Below are 17569 nucleotides of genomic sequence, written 5' to 3'. Positions count from 1 at the left end.
TACACAAATAAAGTGATGAAGTTACCGTAATAAGCACCTATATTCTGTCGACTTTAACTTGGCCTTAAACTATCATCTCTTCTTCTTAAGTGCTGATGTGTAACAAGAGATTAAGACAAGAACACAACAGTAGTCACGAAGAAGTGTTGAGAACGGATGAAGAGCAGTAGTAGTTATTGTTTGATTTTGCCTCCGAGCTATAGGATGCGAGATGTACTATACCCAGTTCACTCTAACTTGGCCTAAAATTTCTGCCCCTCCATCTTGAATGCTGGAAAGTATGTAGAGCAATAGGATTGTCTCTTTTTGCCTCTGCGCTACTTGAAATTAGCTACAAAAGGACGAAGATCTGGGCCAAGTAAGCATAAAAAGAGTATACATATAGGGGTGTATGAGTCAGTGATAGAGGCAGATGTATGTGATCACCGGTTGTGGTGAAGAAACATGTTGGGGTAAGACTGAGGGAGGCCATATAGAATCTTAACTCCTCTCACGGACCGATCGACTCATGTACTGATTCCAGCCTACTCCAGACGATTTGAATGAAAATGAGCCTTGGAAGCTTGAGAATGTGAATATTTTCACCAATAGCCATCTCATGTTCGAGGCGATTATGGTGTTCTTTTTCCGCCAAGCCAGACGCTAATTCTCAGGTGTACACGATTCAAAAGTTGCTGAGAGTTTCAGTACCGGTGCTATTAACTTTCTAATAAATGCGTACTAAATATAAACGCTACACACGGGCCTTGTTGTAGAGGGACCCCTGAAATATCCCTTCAACTCAGAATTTTCTATGCTACCTGTTGGCATGGTAGAGAGAAAACGGAGGTGGAAAGACATGAAGGGACTTACTTGGTTTACTTAGGGATATTGTAAAAGTTAATGTTAATTCATCACCCAGACTTTTGTACTTAATCATATTTGGTACACATTCATTCCATATCTTAACTGGATTTCATTTAGTGCACCGCAAATAAATTTCTCGATACAGTCAACTCAGACACACTTCAGCAGAAACGATCATCCTGCGTAGACAGCAGCATCAGGCTATATGTATGGGCCAGAATCTATAGTGTGCGAAAACAACCTAAGCTAGGCAATATTTTAAGAATATGCATAAGAACAGATCAGAAATTTTACGGTATGTGAAAGCTACCCAGGGAACTTGGCAAGGCTGTAGGTATGTGAAGATCGGTTATTATAAGCTATAGTATGGGATGGTAACCTTGACAACCATATATGGCTGTATGTATAGGTCAGAGTTCTGTTGTTTGAAAAAGTGGCCTAGGGATGTTTGTTATTATCTCTTTGGAGGTCGGGAATCTTTCATATTCAGAAGTAACCTAGATATCTATGTTAGGCTATACTGTATGTAAAGGTCAGAAATATGTAGGCCACTGTGGAAAAGTCACCCCGATATCTACGTGAAGCTGTAGGTCAAGATTCCTAAGTACTGAAGAGTGACCTAGATTACTACGTAAAGCTGTATCTATAGGTCAGAATTCCTGGATCTGAAAAAGTGACCCAGGCAGCTGTGCAGCGTTGTACTTATAGGTCAGGAATCCTGGGTATAAAGTGACATAGAAAACTATGAGAGCTTGGACGTACAGTCGCCTGCAGAAATTTCGTGCCTCTTCTTGTCAATCAGCAACTCATAGCATTATAATAGTCTTGTCCGTTAAAACATGAGTTAACAGTAATTGTTTTGCTAACCAAGCAGATTATAGTGACTAGAAGCAACTTTACACCATTAGAGTTATATTGTTAACACACACACACACACACACACACACACACACACACACACACACAAGAGCGTTCTCAACGGGCAAGACAAAATGCCCGTTCTTGCTTAACAAGAGCTGGTATAAAAATCATAAGTGAGTGCAGTGCAGTGTTATGGAGACCTCTGTCTCACCAAAATTGACTAGGAAACTTTATAAATACCTTCGCTGGCCTTTCTGTAGCCTGCACGTAACACTAACTTAACTGCAGCCATGCCCAACACTTGCCTTCACTTGAACAGGCGTACCTATCCTAACTTAGCTTAACTTAACCTAGCTTAACCTAACACTGATATAACTACAGCTTAGCTAACTCATTTGCCTCCACCCGAACTAGCATATCAAACCTAATATAACCCAATAATAACCTCCTACCCTCATTGACTTAACTTGACCCAAAAGTAACCTTACTGAACTTATTAACTCACCTGCCTCCACCTACGATAGCACCCCTGTCCTAACATAGCCTAATCTAACTCAATACTAACCTAACTCACCCTAGCCTACACTTACCAGACTGACGTAACTTGACTCAACACTAACCTAACTGCAGCTTACCCAACACTTGCCTGCACCTGAACGAGCACACCTGACCTCACTTCGTACAGCCGCGGGGGCCATCCAATCCGACCAGAAGCCGTAGAGAGCCTCGTTTTTCCGGATTAATTGTAGATATTTCAGCCGCGCTTCGAGCTTAATTAAAAAACGGGAAATCCCTGGAAGAGTGAGTGAGACTTCATCCCACCGCCTGAGGTGCTCCATGACTCCACGTACCCACCTCTGTACCTCTCCTCCCCTCTTCCCTCTTCCCTCTTTTCCATTTCCCTTCTTCCCTCCTTCTTCTTTGACTCCTCCTTCCAATCTCTCTACTCCCTGACTCCTCTTTCCTCCTTTCTTTTCCTTTCCTTCCTGACTCCTGCTTCCTTATTTCTTTCCCCTTTCCTTCCCTCTCCGTTCCCCCCTCCTGCATCATTAACTCCTCCCTCTCTCTCCTCCGTCCTCCCTAACTCATCATTCCTCCTCTCCCATCTCCCAGTCCTGCTTCATCTCTCCTCCTTCCTTCTGCTTGACCTTCCCTTCCCACTTCCCCTACTCTCCCTCCTTTCCATTCCCTCCCTCCATCATCGTATTCCCTCCTCCCTTCGTCTCCCTCCTCCTCCTCCCTCTTTTTTCTTTTTTTAACTTCCCTTCTTCTCCTCTCCTCTCCTTCCTACCTACCTTTTCTCTCTCCTTTCCGTCATTCCTTCCAAATCCCTCCTTCCTCTCTCCCCTCGCGCAACTCTTTTCCTCCTACCTGCTACCCCCGTCGTCTTCTCTGACCTCTCCTCCTCCTTGATCCCTAAATCTTCTCCCTGCCCCTCTTCCTCCACTCTGCCATTCTCCACTCCTATCCTCTTCTTTCTCCATGCTATTTCTTCCTCGCTTTCCTGTTTCCTCCTTCTCCTCCCAACCTAACCATGAAATAAATGATGTGTTTATCTATGATCTGTAATATTCTCAAACTGTAAGCTAGTACCCCATTTTAAGATAGATGATAGGCAGTTGATGTAGATTTGATGTTGTATATCCATCAGTGAATACCAGCTTAACTCTTTCATGGTCAGGTACTTTAGCCTTGTAATCAAGCTAATCCCAGTCGGTTTTATGCAGTGGAGGGAGTCACTGGAGCCTGATAGTGTTAATATTTTCATCATAAATCCCCCCATGATCCAGACAACTTTAGTATAATGTTCCAACTAACGCCAGATTCTTTTATTAAACTGAGTGTGAACACAGGAGCCTGAGAGTGTTAATTTATGAAGATATACAAAAATCCTCCGATATGCAACAAGCCAAACTGTATACTAAAAGGAGAACAAATACATGGCACGCAGTTGGAAGCCGATTATTGATCCTGTTTATAACCTGTCCTGTAGCTCTAAAATGATTACCGGTGATAGATTCATTATTTTCAGAGCGTATCATCATCAACACGGCTTTCACACACAGCTAGATTATTATGTGTCGTGAATATAGAGCTTGACTGCACACAAATGTCAGGAGAAACATACATTCATGACTTTATTAATGACGCAAAAATGAATCTTTCCTCTCGATACAAGCTGCATACTTTGTCACATAAAATAAAATAATAAAACTAAAATAAAAAGCTAGGGCCAAAAAATTATAAAATTGAACTTTGGCCAGCACTCTCACTCTCTCAAAGCCTTGCGACAGTTTTGGCACGAGTTTTGACATATTATGAATTACGCGTTTGAAGAGTTTTGTGTCCCCGTAAAAAAAAGTGGGAATATGTCAGCGTTTGGAGTGAGGACATGAATTGTACGTCGTTAAAAAAGTCTCTGATCCTGTTCTGTGCTAGTTAACGCCTCACACACACACTCGCTCCTGCAGGGAACTTCCTAGTCAGGTTGTTTAATGATGACTATTTAACATCATGATGAATATTTACCCTTTTCGTCATTAAAGGTCTGTATTATGGTGACTAAAACTGTAACGGTACAGTACTGATTTATATTTTAGATTCTATATGTAGTATTTAACTCTCTCTCTCTCTCTCTCTGTTTATTTTTGCTTACACTAGGAGCCAGAGAGAGAGAGAGAGTTAAGGACGTGGAGAGTAGCATAGATTACGTGAGGTGAAGTGAAACGATGTGAGGTGAGATGAGATGAGGTGAAATGAGGTGAGGTGAGACTAAGTGAGGTAAGGTGAGGTGAGGCTAAATGAAGAGAAGTGAAATGAAGTAAGGTGAGGCAGGAGGATGAAGTGAGATGAGATGAGGGGCGGATAAAAAAAGGTAAGGAAAGGTAAGGTAGGATGAGGTAAAGGCTGAGTCGTGAGGTGTCAAGTGAAACGATGTGAGGTGAGGTAAGGAAAAGTGAGGCTAGGTCAAGTAATGTGAGGCTAGGATAAGTGAAGTGAGGGGTGAAGTGGGTTATAAAAGGTGAGCTGAGGTGAGACAATGAGAGATAAGGCTAGGTGAGGTGAGGGAAGACAAGATGAGGTAAGGTAAAAAGAGGCAAGGTAAGAGAGGTGAGAGGAGCCCCATCTTGATGAGAGGTGAGCTGAGGTGAGACAATGACAGATAAGGCTAGGTGAGGTGAGGGAAGATAAGATAAGATGAGGTAAGGTAAAAAGAGGCAAGGGAAAAGAGGTGAGAGGAGCCCCACCTTGCCCAGCCCCAATGATCACCTCGCAACCCACCCCTCCTCCAAGTTTCTACCTTACGACGCAAAGTTTGGCTAAAGCACGACCCGCTATAAGAGAAAATAAACAAAAACAATGGCCGTAAACTGCGAGGGGAGAGAGGCGGGAGATTAGATTTTAAAACTTCTCAAAAAATGTAGAAAAAAAGGAAAAGAAAATCTATAACTCCGTCCCAAAAAGGCAGAGTGGCTCAAAACTGTAATTCTGTTTTAAAAATAGTAATAAAAGAATCTGTAACTGTGCTCCGAAAGGTAAAAAAAAAAAATCCACAACTTTGCCTCGAAAATACAAAAATGAAGAAATTAAAATCTGTAAGTCTGCCAAAAAAAAAAAAAAAAAAAAAACTAAACTCAGGAGTGCATATACAGTGCATGAAATAATTTTGTTGAAGCTCTCTCAATTTTCCGACAGAATTCACTAGTGCGGGTTTTATGATAATGGAAGTAAAAGAAGTGCAGGCCACTGAATATAATGTCACAGTTATAATAAAGATAAAGCCAGATAAAGATTAAAGAACCTAACAATCTAAGGTCCCTATGACTCACTGTTAGTAAAATAAAATCGTCTGGTGCAAACTTGAATAGAAAACAAGAGTAGTCGCGACCATGAGAAGGTTAATGGCATCATTATTAACATTCCCAAGTTTTAAATCGTCTGGTATTAGAGAAACAGAATACACAACCAGAGTTCTGCCTACCATGAGAAAATTGAGTCAGTTTTCAGTAAATTTCCCACACTTCAAAGACAAAATGGGACACTACTATGGCTTCTCATTGCCTGTATCCTATCCATAGCACTTTTTCGTGATTAGCACCATTTTCTAGTGTTAGTGTTTTGTTATATATTACTATTCGAGATAGACAGATGGCAATTTTAGTCCAAGTTAAAGTGAACAGAATATATTTGCCTTATACAAACAACAGTAATTAAGTGAGTAGTATCGTTTCGCCTTTATCCTCGGAAAGAGACTAGTAAGGTACACATGAGTATGGATAATAACGTTAATGCAAGTATTTTCCTGAAATCAGTAATAACAGAAGAATATAGTGCCACTTAATCAAGAAATGCTATGAAAAGGATGTAGTATTTCATTCTTCTATCACTGAGCATTTGGAAATAGACTTCTAAAGAACAAAAATCTGGTGCATGAATTGTAGTACTTTCCTACATGTTTTTCTTCTGGTGTATCGAATTATTTATCAGAGTCCCAGTAGGCTTCTCGAAATGGACAAATGTTGAATTTGGCTCTCTGTTATCTTGTTTCTTGTTGTTCTGGGAGGGAACGAACAGGCATCCTTCTGGCCTTTGGTTCCTTCTTCCTTGCATTAAAAAAAAAAAAAAAAAAAACTTTGACATAGATTCCAGTACTTCTTGATCACTTCAGTAAAATTTCATAAAGCTTAGGAAGTTTCGGGATATCGTTAACGAACTTTTGACCACAACTGCACAACTCAGCTCTCTCCCACGCTATCTCACTCTCTCCCTTCCCCTCTCCCTCTCTCACACTTGTTCCCATACGCCATCCATCACGCCAGCGGGGCATATGACTAATGGCACGCTTCTATTAATTTCCAGCCCCTCGCTCTCATTACTCAAGCGTCTGATTCTCTTGTTGCTCCTCCCGTATATATGGTCCCGGGGGTAATATATGGCCGGGCTGGGTACAGAATGGAGAGTACAGCACAGTGGGATTAATAGTGGGGTCATTCGTAGCGGGTATCAAGGCGATTTATCTCTGGAGAGGACATGGTTCATATTAAATTCTTGTTAAATTCAGAGGCTTTTATTCTGTTCATGGGAGATTTTATTCATTGGAGGGTCAGATGTAGACTTCAATACCCTCTTTAATGTAACAGGTATTTCTTAACATGGACTGTCTGGATGTAGAGGGAATGTGTTAAGGAAAGACGGTGTCATTACTCAAACGTTCGATTCTGTTGTGTATCACGTAGGTATGATGCTCGGGTTGATATACTGTGCTGGAGGGTACAGAATGGAGAGTACAGTACAGTGGGATTAATTGCTGTTGCGTGAATCACCGGGAATCAGGGGAATATCGTGTCTATTATTCTATCCAGCACGATGTCGTCTTCTTTACATTATTTCCTTTTCTTTTATATATTTTTTAAAGAAGGGTGATAGTGTTGTCGGTTAAGGAAGCTCCCTAACACATTGTCCTGAGCGATTTACTTTGCTTAATACACCTTACTGTCCTCTTATGTGTTATATAAATCCTTCTAATATTGCCATACTGTGCATAAATAACGCACAAAAGAATATTAACCAGCCACAACTACAAATAAATCGCTAAGGAACTGGGGTTAGGGAGTCTCTTTAATCGATGAGAATACCTCAGCTTCTTGTAGGAGTTGATGAATATAAGGGAAACCATTTTAGCTCATAAGGACATCAATGTTTTTAGTTCCTTAAAGGCTTAAAACTAGATCCATGTTGCTGTAGCGCTTATTGCTTAAAATTTGCTCAAAAGTAACCTCCCACTAGTTTTTACGCAACACCAACAACAAACAACGACCAACGACTCTTCCCTTGGTGTAGATGGCGTTGGTGAAGCAGGTGTGGCGTGGGTATGGAGGCTATTGACGTGGAATTGGTCGTTAGTGCCACCGTCATACTCGTTACCTGTGTCGTTATTGAGGGCAGCGGGGGAGGAGTGGTTTAGTACTCCCTGAGGATGATACTGTAGGGTAGTGCACACACACACACACACACACACACACACACACACACACACACACACACACACACATTATTGTAGCGTACAGTTGCGATCAATTGTAATTTCATGTTACTTCGAAATCATGTCAAAAGCTAACTGGGTTTTGCTGAAGAAATTATCAGTAACCAAATGGGTTGGAATCTCAGTTCAATAGTTTGTTCCACCACTATGTAATTATTTACTGGGACAAAAAGAGAATCAGATTCTTTTAAAGAGATATATCCTTAATGAGTCACTGCTTTTTAAATCTTGAAATGAAACGAAATCCAATTATAGATTTTCTTAAACTTTTCTTGAATAACTTCTGTAAGAGTCCCCTTAACTTTTTAAATAATTATTCCACAAAAATTTCAATCCAAAAGTTATATAAGATATAACTTTAATGACGCACTGAGTGATATAGCGGCCACTTACTTATAATATCCTAAAATCCCGTAAATTCCCATAAAAATGTAAAGAAAAGAAACCCTTAAAAAGACATACCTTTAACGAAGCAGTGATTGGCAAGCCTCGAAACGAAACGCACTCGACTCATAAATCACATTGCCCCAAGTTACGAGAATATCCAATCACGCACTTGATCACTGCAATTCACACACCAACATTTTCTCCCAGCCCTCCTCTCCTTCCCAGACATACTTTTCCTTTATGAGAGAGCTTTGTCAGGAATCAGCCAACTTTCGTGGCAGTGTTTGCAAAAATAAAGAATAAAGGAGGGATGAACCGCTTCCTCCTTGACCCGAGAATAAATTGAAATAAGATTAAAAGGAAGCAGAGTGAAAGAAAATAAAGCTGAAGGAAGGAACGCAAAATGACTCCTCTCGCTATCCTATTTTTTTTTTTTTTTTTGTCTTCAACCTCACCCCTGCATCCATCTTACTCCCCCTCTCCTTGTCCTTGCCCTCACCCCCTCCCTCTCCACTTCTCCCTGCCCCAACCTCATCCTCATTACCCTTTCTCTTCTTTCTCGGCCTCGCCTCACCTTCCACATATCTTTTTTCCCTCATTTCATTCTCTCCTTCCCTATGATCCAGCCACCAACCCAAACCACACCTCCTTCCTTCCGTCTCCTTCTTTCCCTTCCTTTTATTTCTCTGTTTCCTCATCTCCCTCTCCTTCCCTCCCATTATCTCATATCTCTCTCCCTTTCTTTTTCTCCCACCGCCCTCTCCCTTATCCATCCCTCTCCCCATTTCCTACACCTTTCCTCCCCCTCTCTCCTTTCTCCTCGATAACCATTTCTTACACTACTGTCGTCCATCTCTTCTTCTTCCCTTCCAACCTTCTTTCTCTCATTTCCCTTCCTCTTACATTCCCTTCCTCCATCATCTACTCCTCAACTCCTGTCACCATGTCCCCCTCTCCCTCTCATCCCACCCCCCTCTCTACCCCTCCCCTCTCGCAATTCATTCCCCCTCTCTTCTCTCTTCCATCCTATCCTCTCCCCTTTCTTCCCCCAACTCCGCCTCTCTCCTTCCCTCTCTATCCCTCGCGCCTCTCTCTCTCCCTCTCCCTCCTTTAGCTCCCCCTCTCCTCCCCCTCCCCCTAACTCTGCGAAAGTCTTTAGTGACGCATCATCGGCCTTCTTCACGGATCGCTGATGAAAGTCCAATTCTGAGCCTTTCTGATGAGACCCACTGCAAATTTATTCCCAGTCATTTTTAACACAAGTGCAATTTTTTTTACTTACCTCATTTTCAACCCCTTTTATCTAATGAAGTACCTTTATTTATTATTAGTATTATTTATAACACTCACCCCTACCCTCAACCCCATCTCTCTCTCTCCTCCTGTCAGCATTAAAATTCCCTGTCAAACATACGCAGTGCCCCCCATTCATAATATGCAATCGGCCCCCTGAGACTCTCGTCCCGTCTGACTACTGCCTTGTATCCTGCACGCATCTTCCCCCAACCACTGGCACGGGGACAATACTGCGGCAGGAGGTGCTTACGATAATACTTTTCTCGTTACTAAGAAAGAACTAGTGATATGGGAGGAATCATCTACTGGGATTAGCACAATAACCTGTGAACCCGGTGGACTACAGGCTGAGGATTCCCTTCTGAAGTCCACCATTATCCTTTCGAGGGTTAGAGTGCAAGAAGAGAGACGTTTGTTTTACCAGACATTTGCGCCGTCCGGTTCTATCGATGCCACTACGGGAAGGCGTCCCTCTCCAGCATCCTTTAACTGACTAATGAGAGCAAATAAATTATAACTGATAAAACTGTGCACTTAGTTAACATGCCATGAAAGCAGTAGACAAGATAAGTCATTTAAAACATGTTTGGCATCGTTACTGTGGCAACTGAAAAAAAAAAAAATCTTCCCTGATCAGCTTAGAGGCAAGTGCTTCAATCACGCTGATATTCACCATTCATGCGTGAAATACCAGGAACTCAAGCTCTTAACTTACTGAAACCGGGGTCGTATTTCCAGTTTTTTCTTGCTATCTCCTGACGAGTTTATTAAGCTTATCATGGGCTTTTTTGTACTTGAGGGGTTACAAATACCTTTATTAATCCTTTTCTGTGTGAGTTTTTTTTTTTTTTTTTCCCGTGAACTGAATAAAATCGTCTGTCTATCTATCTATCTGCTTATCACTCTATTTATCTATCCACAAAAAACATAAAAAAGAAAAGTGCTGCTGAACCAAATATAAATTATCAGAGAAGTGAAACGAGAATAAATAAACAAGCAAGTAAATAAATAAATAAGCAAACGAACATGCTGGTAAGTCTGATGTAAAGATCAAAGACACGAAATAGAAAACAAAAAGAGTGATGTACCAGCTCAAATATTCCTCCTCTCCTCCAAAAGGTCCGACTATTTTCCTTCCCCAAAGCGTGAGGGAGAGGGAATTTTGTGGCTACTGTGCGATAAGGGAATTTAGGGCGTGTTAGGAGAGCAGCCTAAGGACCTCCAGCTGGCAATATCGGGCAGTATTGGCTTCTGTTCGCTCCTGATCGGAATAATAGGGACTCGACCTGACTTTCACCTTATCTGGACCTGCCTGGAATGATAGGGACCAGTGACCTGACTTATCTTGGACCTGCTCCGTATAAATGCAACCTGTGCCCTTATCTTAGTGACCTGGCTTGACCTGGCAACATCTACAGGGATGGCCAATTCTTATGTTTTTCTTGCGTGTGAGGAGTGGTTGCGAGAAATAAGGAGAGAGAAGTGGAAGGGATAGGGGTCAAGGCTGAAAAGGGAGTAAAGAAAAGGTGGAAAAGTGAGGGAAAGCGAGAATGATAGGGACAGGTGAGGGGAAATGAGGGAAAGGGGGTAAATGAGGAATGGGAAAAGAGAATGGATGAAAGAGGGGAACGGGAACAATGTGGAAGAGGGTGATGAGGGTAGGGATGAAAAAGGGGGAAGTAAAGGAGGGGGGAGTAGAAGGTAAGGGAGAGGGGAGCTGGGGAAAGAGAAGGAGTAAGGAGGAGGGTAAAAGGGGGCAGATAGAAAAGAGAGGAGGAGAAAAAGGGGAAAGAGGGGGAAGGGGAGATTTCATTACTGCACTGTTAAGATATATATATTTTTCTTCATTTGGAAATGCCTCGATATCACGTAAATAAAAGAAATATCCTCTCTTGTTAGCTTAACGTTCACTGTGTATATAACTCACCTTTACGATCTGCTGTTAATTTCTGCCTGACCCTTTTACGATCTCGAGTGAATTTCCATAAACACGCCGTTATGTTCTTAAGCACACACACACACACACACACACACACACACACACACACACACACACACACACACACACACACACACATTTCTCCCTATCTCATGCAAATTTCAACCCTCTTACAGCATGAGGCAAAAGTACCCACAACCACGCACCTCATTCTCCTTTCTTCCTCCCGTCAAGGTGCTAGTTCTCCTTCCTGAATAAATAGCTTCAATTTTATTAACCAAATTGCGCCAGGGAATAGGGAGATAAATTATGGAAGGCGTTTTTCATGCCTCATAGTTAATTACTTGGATTATCATATACCAACGAGATTATTATTTTCATTTTTCTTGACTTCCCTGGTAGGCTAGATAAGAAAGGTAGGTGGTATTTAGGTGAGACTATCTAGTTATTTACTGCCTACTTTTCTATCTCTATACCACTCTGTATACCTTTGTATCTATCTATCTATCTATCTATATCTATATCTATCTATCTATACCTTACTCGTCTATCTATCTATCTTTCTATCCATCTATCTGTCTGTCTGTCTACCTATCTATCTGTCCATCTCTTAGTCTTTCTTTTTTTCGTGATTTCTTTCTACTCTTATACCTCCCAGTTAATTTTAAGCATTATCGTAACCAAATCAGGTAATTTTTCCTTTTAATTCTTGACATGTATGCTATCCCCTTGCCTCTTCCGATCTTAGTTCATTTTAGAGTAATAAATTTAGTGCATTTATGCTACTAATTAAACATACATACATCCATACACCATCTAATACTGCTTTTCCCCATGAGCAGCGTAGGAGCCTGTGGTTAGACAAGTTGGTCCTGACATTTAAAGTAAGAGTGAACAACCTCACTCATCCCTGGGTGGTATTACATGAGCAATAAACCTCAACTACCCCTTGGATATAAGCCTACACAGGCTCAAGTCGGCTGGATCGCCTTTATTATACACTAAACTGCCAGGCACAATACAGTAGTTTGATTATATGGTTACCACCCAGCGTAGTAAATGGTTTCCTGGTGTACAGTAAACCATTAGGCCTGTCACTCAGTGTAGAGTCACTAGGAGACAGAAAGAAGAGAAAAGAAAGAAGGCAAGAAATACAGAAAAGGAAGGAAGGAAAGAAGGCAGAGAGGAACGGGCAGTCACCTGAGAGCAGCACAACAGAGAGTGGATGGCGAGAGCCCTCACCTACCACACTAATTATACACCAGAAAACATAAAAAAAGCATGCGAGAGAAATATAAGTGAACCCCCCCCCCCAAAAAAAAAAAAAAAAAAAATCGACCAGAAGGGGGCACTAGCAAGCCCCTTTAGATGGGGAGAAAATAAGTCTTGGTCTCCCCTCATATCCCAATCTTTAATCACCTCTTTTATGCCCAGGCTTCCCCTTCATAGCCACCTTCCCACACTTTCACGCTGTCCTCTCCTCCATTTCACCCCCGGCGCGTCTATTGTTGGCCGACTTCAATCAAACTTTGTAAGAAATGTCAAGGAAGAGGGAGGAGGAAACGACAGGGAAAAAAATAAATTCTATTTTAGATTTGTCTTATGTCTGTTTTTTTAGCTATATGTGTGTGTCTGCTCATTTAGGTATATACGTAATTTTAAGAACAAGGAAAGGTAGACTAATTTCCGTGATTTATGTTATTTTGTGTGATTTTAAACATATGTGCCGGTAACCTAATTATTGTTAATTTTATTGTTGATATTATTTCTCGCCTCCCGGTAATATTGGTGCTGCTCTGTAAAGATACCTATCTTGTCTAACTCTATTTAACCAGACACCTTAATCCCGGAAGAAGTAGCCTCAGACGATCACTTCCACGTCATCCTGTACTCCTCCATCAAGCTGCCCTTTCTCCAATTCACATCCCCTCCCTCATGTGCCTCCTCACCGAATCCCTTCATTAATCCTAGATCTCTCCCATTTGCTCACCTCTGTGGATGAATACGACAATACTGTATACTTAGTCACTGCATCCTTCTCATGGCACTTCGTGACTAGCATCATATTCTAGTGTTATTCTCTTTCCACCATTCAGCAGTTTCAGGTCAGGTTGGAGTGGAAAGCGTATAGTAAGAACTGAAACTGTACTCTTACACCTGTACTATTTAAAGATTGCGTATCTCTGGAATAATTTGAGTCTTGTTCTGTCGACTTAGAGGCCTGTATTTGCCTATTTTAAACACACGAGATTTAGGTAATGGTAGAGTGTACAAGGGGTTTGGTAATACACAGAGAAAATACCAGGTCGCGAGAGAGAGAGAGAGAGAGGGAGGGAGAGACGGGACCAATCATGATGTGAACACCGTTAACATGCGGGCTGTAATGGAGTGAATATCGAGGAAACAAGCCTCAACAGGACCGCAGCATCTCTCTCTCTCTCTCTCTCTCTCTCTCTCTCTCTCTGAGCCATAACTCCACATGCCATTGTCCTTTTACGTAAACGTTAACCTTCACTGTGTTCGCCTTTCTCTTTCTCATATTCTTACCCTCGTCAGGCTTTCATCATCCTGCTCGACTTAATCTAACATCTACATTTTTACTTAACTTCTTTAATCCTGTGACTTAATTTTTTTTTTTGCCTATTCTTGATTTCTCCACACGAAATTTTTCAGCTCAGGAAAAAACTTCTTCCTCTAGTTTAGTTAAGATTACACATATTAATTCATCTTTCTCAGTACGGTGGCGTCTGGTTTTATTTTTTGTTATTGTTTAGCACTGAAAAAAAAAAAAAAAGCAGTCCTCGGTAACTGCAATGAATGTAATCAATTATGTGGATGATTTGGGCTGTATTTCCGCAATGACATTAATTATTGTCATTTATTGTTACTCATAAGCAAAGACATAAATACTGTATCATTAAGCTGTACGTTGTTATTGTCACATGTTTTTTTTTTTTTCTGGATAATATAAAAACATTTTATTGAGATACGAGAAATACATGTTAGTCAGAAAGTTAATTATATTCCTTTTGCTTAAATATGAGAGCAAGTAAATTCAACGACAAAAATTCTGCATACAGGTCTCTATAAATATACATTAATTTTACGGCTTTTTAATACAGTGGAAAGCAAGAGATGTGACTAAAAGGAGGGAAAATATAAATGAGAAAAAACCGCTTTGATCCGGGGAAGGAAGGCATGTATAATGAACCTTCGGATTTGCTCAAATTTTCCGAGACAAATTAGTGTTGGTTGGAATATGTTGCAACTGGAATTGAGATTGAAATACCCAAAATTTATAATAACGTTAAGCATACTCGTAGCCTGTCCTGAGTAAAATATAAAACGCACACAATTAATATCTGCTTAGTAAGGCTGTTAATTAAATAGTAACAAAACGAAATAACCCCCCTTTTTTTGGTGATGCAGTATGAACATTCCATGGCTTCACTTTTCTAATCTAATCAACATTTAAATACAAATGCTACAAAGACATGTTAGTTTGTATTGAGTAATAATATAATAAACACACAACAGTCAAGCCAGTACAAATGTCTATGAAGAGAGATGATGCGAGTCAGTGAAGTATTTGCCAAAAATATGAACCACTAATAATATGAACTAATACCAATAAATTATGTCTCTTTTTTCTGATCTACTAAAAGTATGAAGTTGTGTATTCATATCATAAAGGCTACCCAAAGCTTGCATAAAATAATATAAAGTATGCACACAACAGACATTAACTCAGCAAAAACATCCACAATGAGATGGGATGTGAAAGGAAAGTCTTGAGATTATGAGCCACAGATAGCATCCTGTGTCTCCATGTTTAGACGTAATTAAAATACCGGGAATCATGACGACTATGTAAAGTTTGTATGGCATGATATCTACTGGACACAAACAGACAGAAGTCTAGTGTACGTTGCTGAGGGACTAGGAGGGACAGCGAAGCATACTCTCGTTGATTCAGATTTCGAAATATTACTCTACATTTTATGCACATTAGTACCCTCTTCTACGTTACTAGCAAACACAGTCTCGGAATAAGAAGATACATAAGAATACAAAAGAGAATATCAAGCTGTGATACGGAAAATGAATACCTAACCAAGAGGTGGTACGATGTTTCTCATGGCAAGGAGAATATGACATACTGTGGCTTTGGTCTAGATAAGGAATCACTGAACCAACGACCCTTAAATTCGTCCTTTATAAAAATTTCATAAAATATGACAGTCTGACAGCGATCACCAAAGATATTAAAAGCCAAATTTGACAATTATATGTGGATCTGTGAGTAACTAGTAAATACGAATGTGGTGTCTGGTTTTATGAATGCTTTCGAGATTGCTCACAGAATTTATTTTATCACTTTATGTTTTTCCTGGCAGCACGTATGCAGGTCGAAGCACAGACTACAGTTCAATTTTTCTGCACTTGTGTGCGTTTGTATGATTTCAACCTAATTAGATATGTCTCATTATTAAGACCGCAGAAATTTGATGATGATACCTACTTAGCTTAAATCTGAAAAGGAACTGGACAATAGTAATGAATGACAACGAACCAATAATGAAAAATTCGTCGACGATGTTTGGGCATGAGTTGTGAGGGATGCTCGACGAATGAAACAGTACCTGAAGCCTTCGGCAAACCCCTGTGTCATCTACGTGTATGACGCTAAGAAAATGCCTTAAGTAGTTATGATACCAATGCTCTAATTATCTTGTTGTAGTGGCACCAGGCTCAGCTGAATGCGAACTTGGAAAAACAAAAAAACTAAAGTGTTTGTCTTTAATTTTTCAAAGTGTATGACTAAAATAGTGAAGCACTTCTATGTGATATTTGGTTGTGATAGATGCTTGGGAAATGGAGCGATGCTTAGAACTTTAACCAAATCCTTGTGTCGACTAAGGATAAGTAAGGGTGAAGAAAGTTTCCATAACGGAGTGATGGTGGTTTGAAGCAACGAAGCCCCAGGATCAACATGCAGTCCTTCCCAGCAAGTAATGAATCATACTTTGTTAGCAGTTTTTTTTATTAATATTCAGGCAAATACGCAACATTCTCTAATCTTTTCGTTTTATGTTTTTATTTATTTATATGGATACATTTCTTCTACTATTATGTGTATATATGCCTGGTAGTGTAGATATAACGTACATAGGTTCAGCTAGTTTATTGCGTTAATATAAAGATTCCGTTGAACAAGTAAAAATGCTCAGTCCTGGAAAATATTATATACTGGTATAAATATTTTTAATCATGCCTCTCTGGCTGGATGTTTACCTTTTTTATTACACCGTTAATGAATTTACACGAAAATTATTTTGATATGAAACTGGTGATAATATAATTTCTTACCTTATAATCATCTAGCGTATACCTCTAGATTATATTTTTAATTTTTTTATAGCTTCCGTAACGCATTCCCATTAACGATTTAGTTTGCTTACAATATTTTTATTTTTTATCCTGTTATAGTTTTTTATCTTTTAAGGCAAATCATGTCGATAATAATCAATTGCAGTATCAATAACATAAAATTATGGAAGATTTTCTTAAAATTAGGAACGACTTCTCGAACTGAAGGGGTTAAGATTTTCATTGACCCCTTCATAGCGAGTCTCCTAAGCTGAATAAATGAATAAATATCGTCTGACGGTAGGAAAAATAAAAATAAATCAATAAACGGACTGAAGTAACTTTTCTGGCGATAAGGGTATTTCCAATAGAATCCGGCCTTTTGATCAGTGTCAACCTCTCCCAATTTGCCGTACCTTCTCATCAGTCCACCCTTAAACATTTTCTCGTTTTCTCTGCTGCATTCCTGACATCTCAGTCCATCTTTTTTTTTTTTCTTTTTTTTTCTGTCCACATTCATATTTTTACCCGTGTCTCTTCAATTTTCTCTATCTACATTTCTTTCATTCTTTCCATTTCATAAATTCATTCCGTCTTGCATCCCATTTTACCTCCTCTTTCTAAGCAGTTTGTGTTTATATCCTACATCCATTATCTTACACATTCACTCGCTCTTTTTCGCCCTGCATTCTCAGTCTCTCTCTTTTTGCATCTGTCTTTACACAGATACATACTTATTTATTAAATGTTTATTCTTTTAATTTCATTTTACACCCCATCTCACCGTGTCTATTAATTCATTTGTAATTTCCTCCATTCTTATATTT

Source organism: Coenobita brevimanus, chromosome 74, assembly GCF_032717465.1.
Source record: "Coenobita brevimanus isolate Jiangsu-jjx chromosome 74, ASM3271746v2, whole genome shotgun sequence".
Lineage (NCBI taxonomy): Eukaryota > Metazoa > Arthropoda > Malacostraca > Decapoda > Coenobitidae > Coenobita > Coenobita brevimanus.
This window is presented reverse-complemented; position numbering follows the sequence as displayed.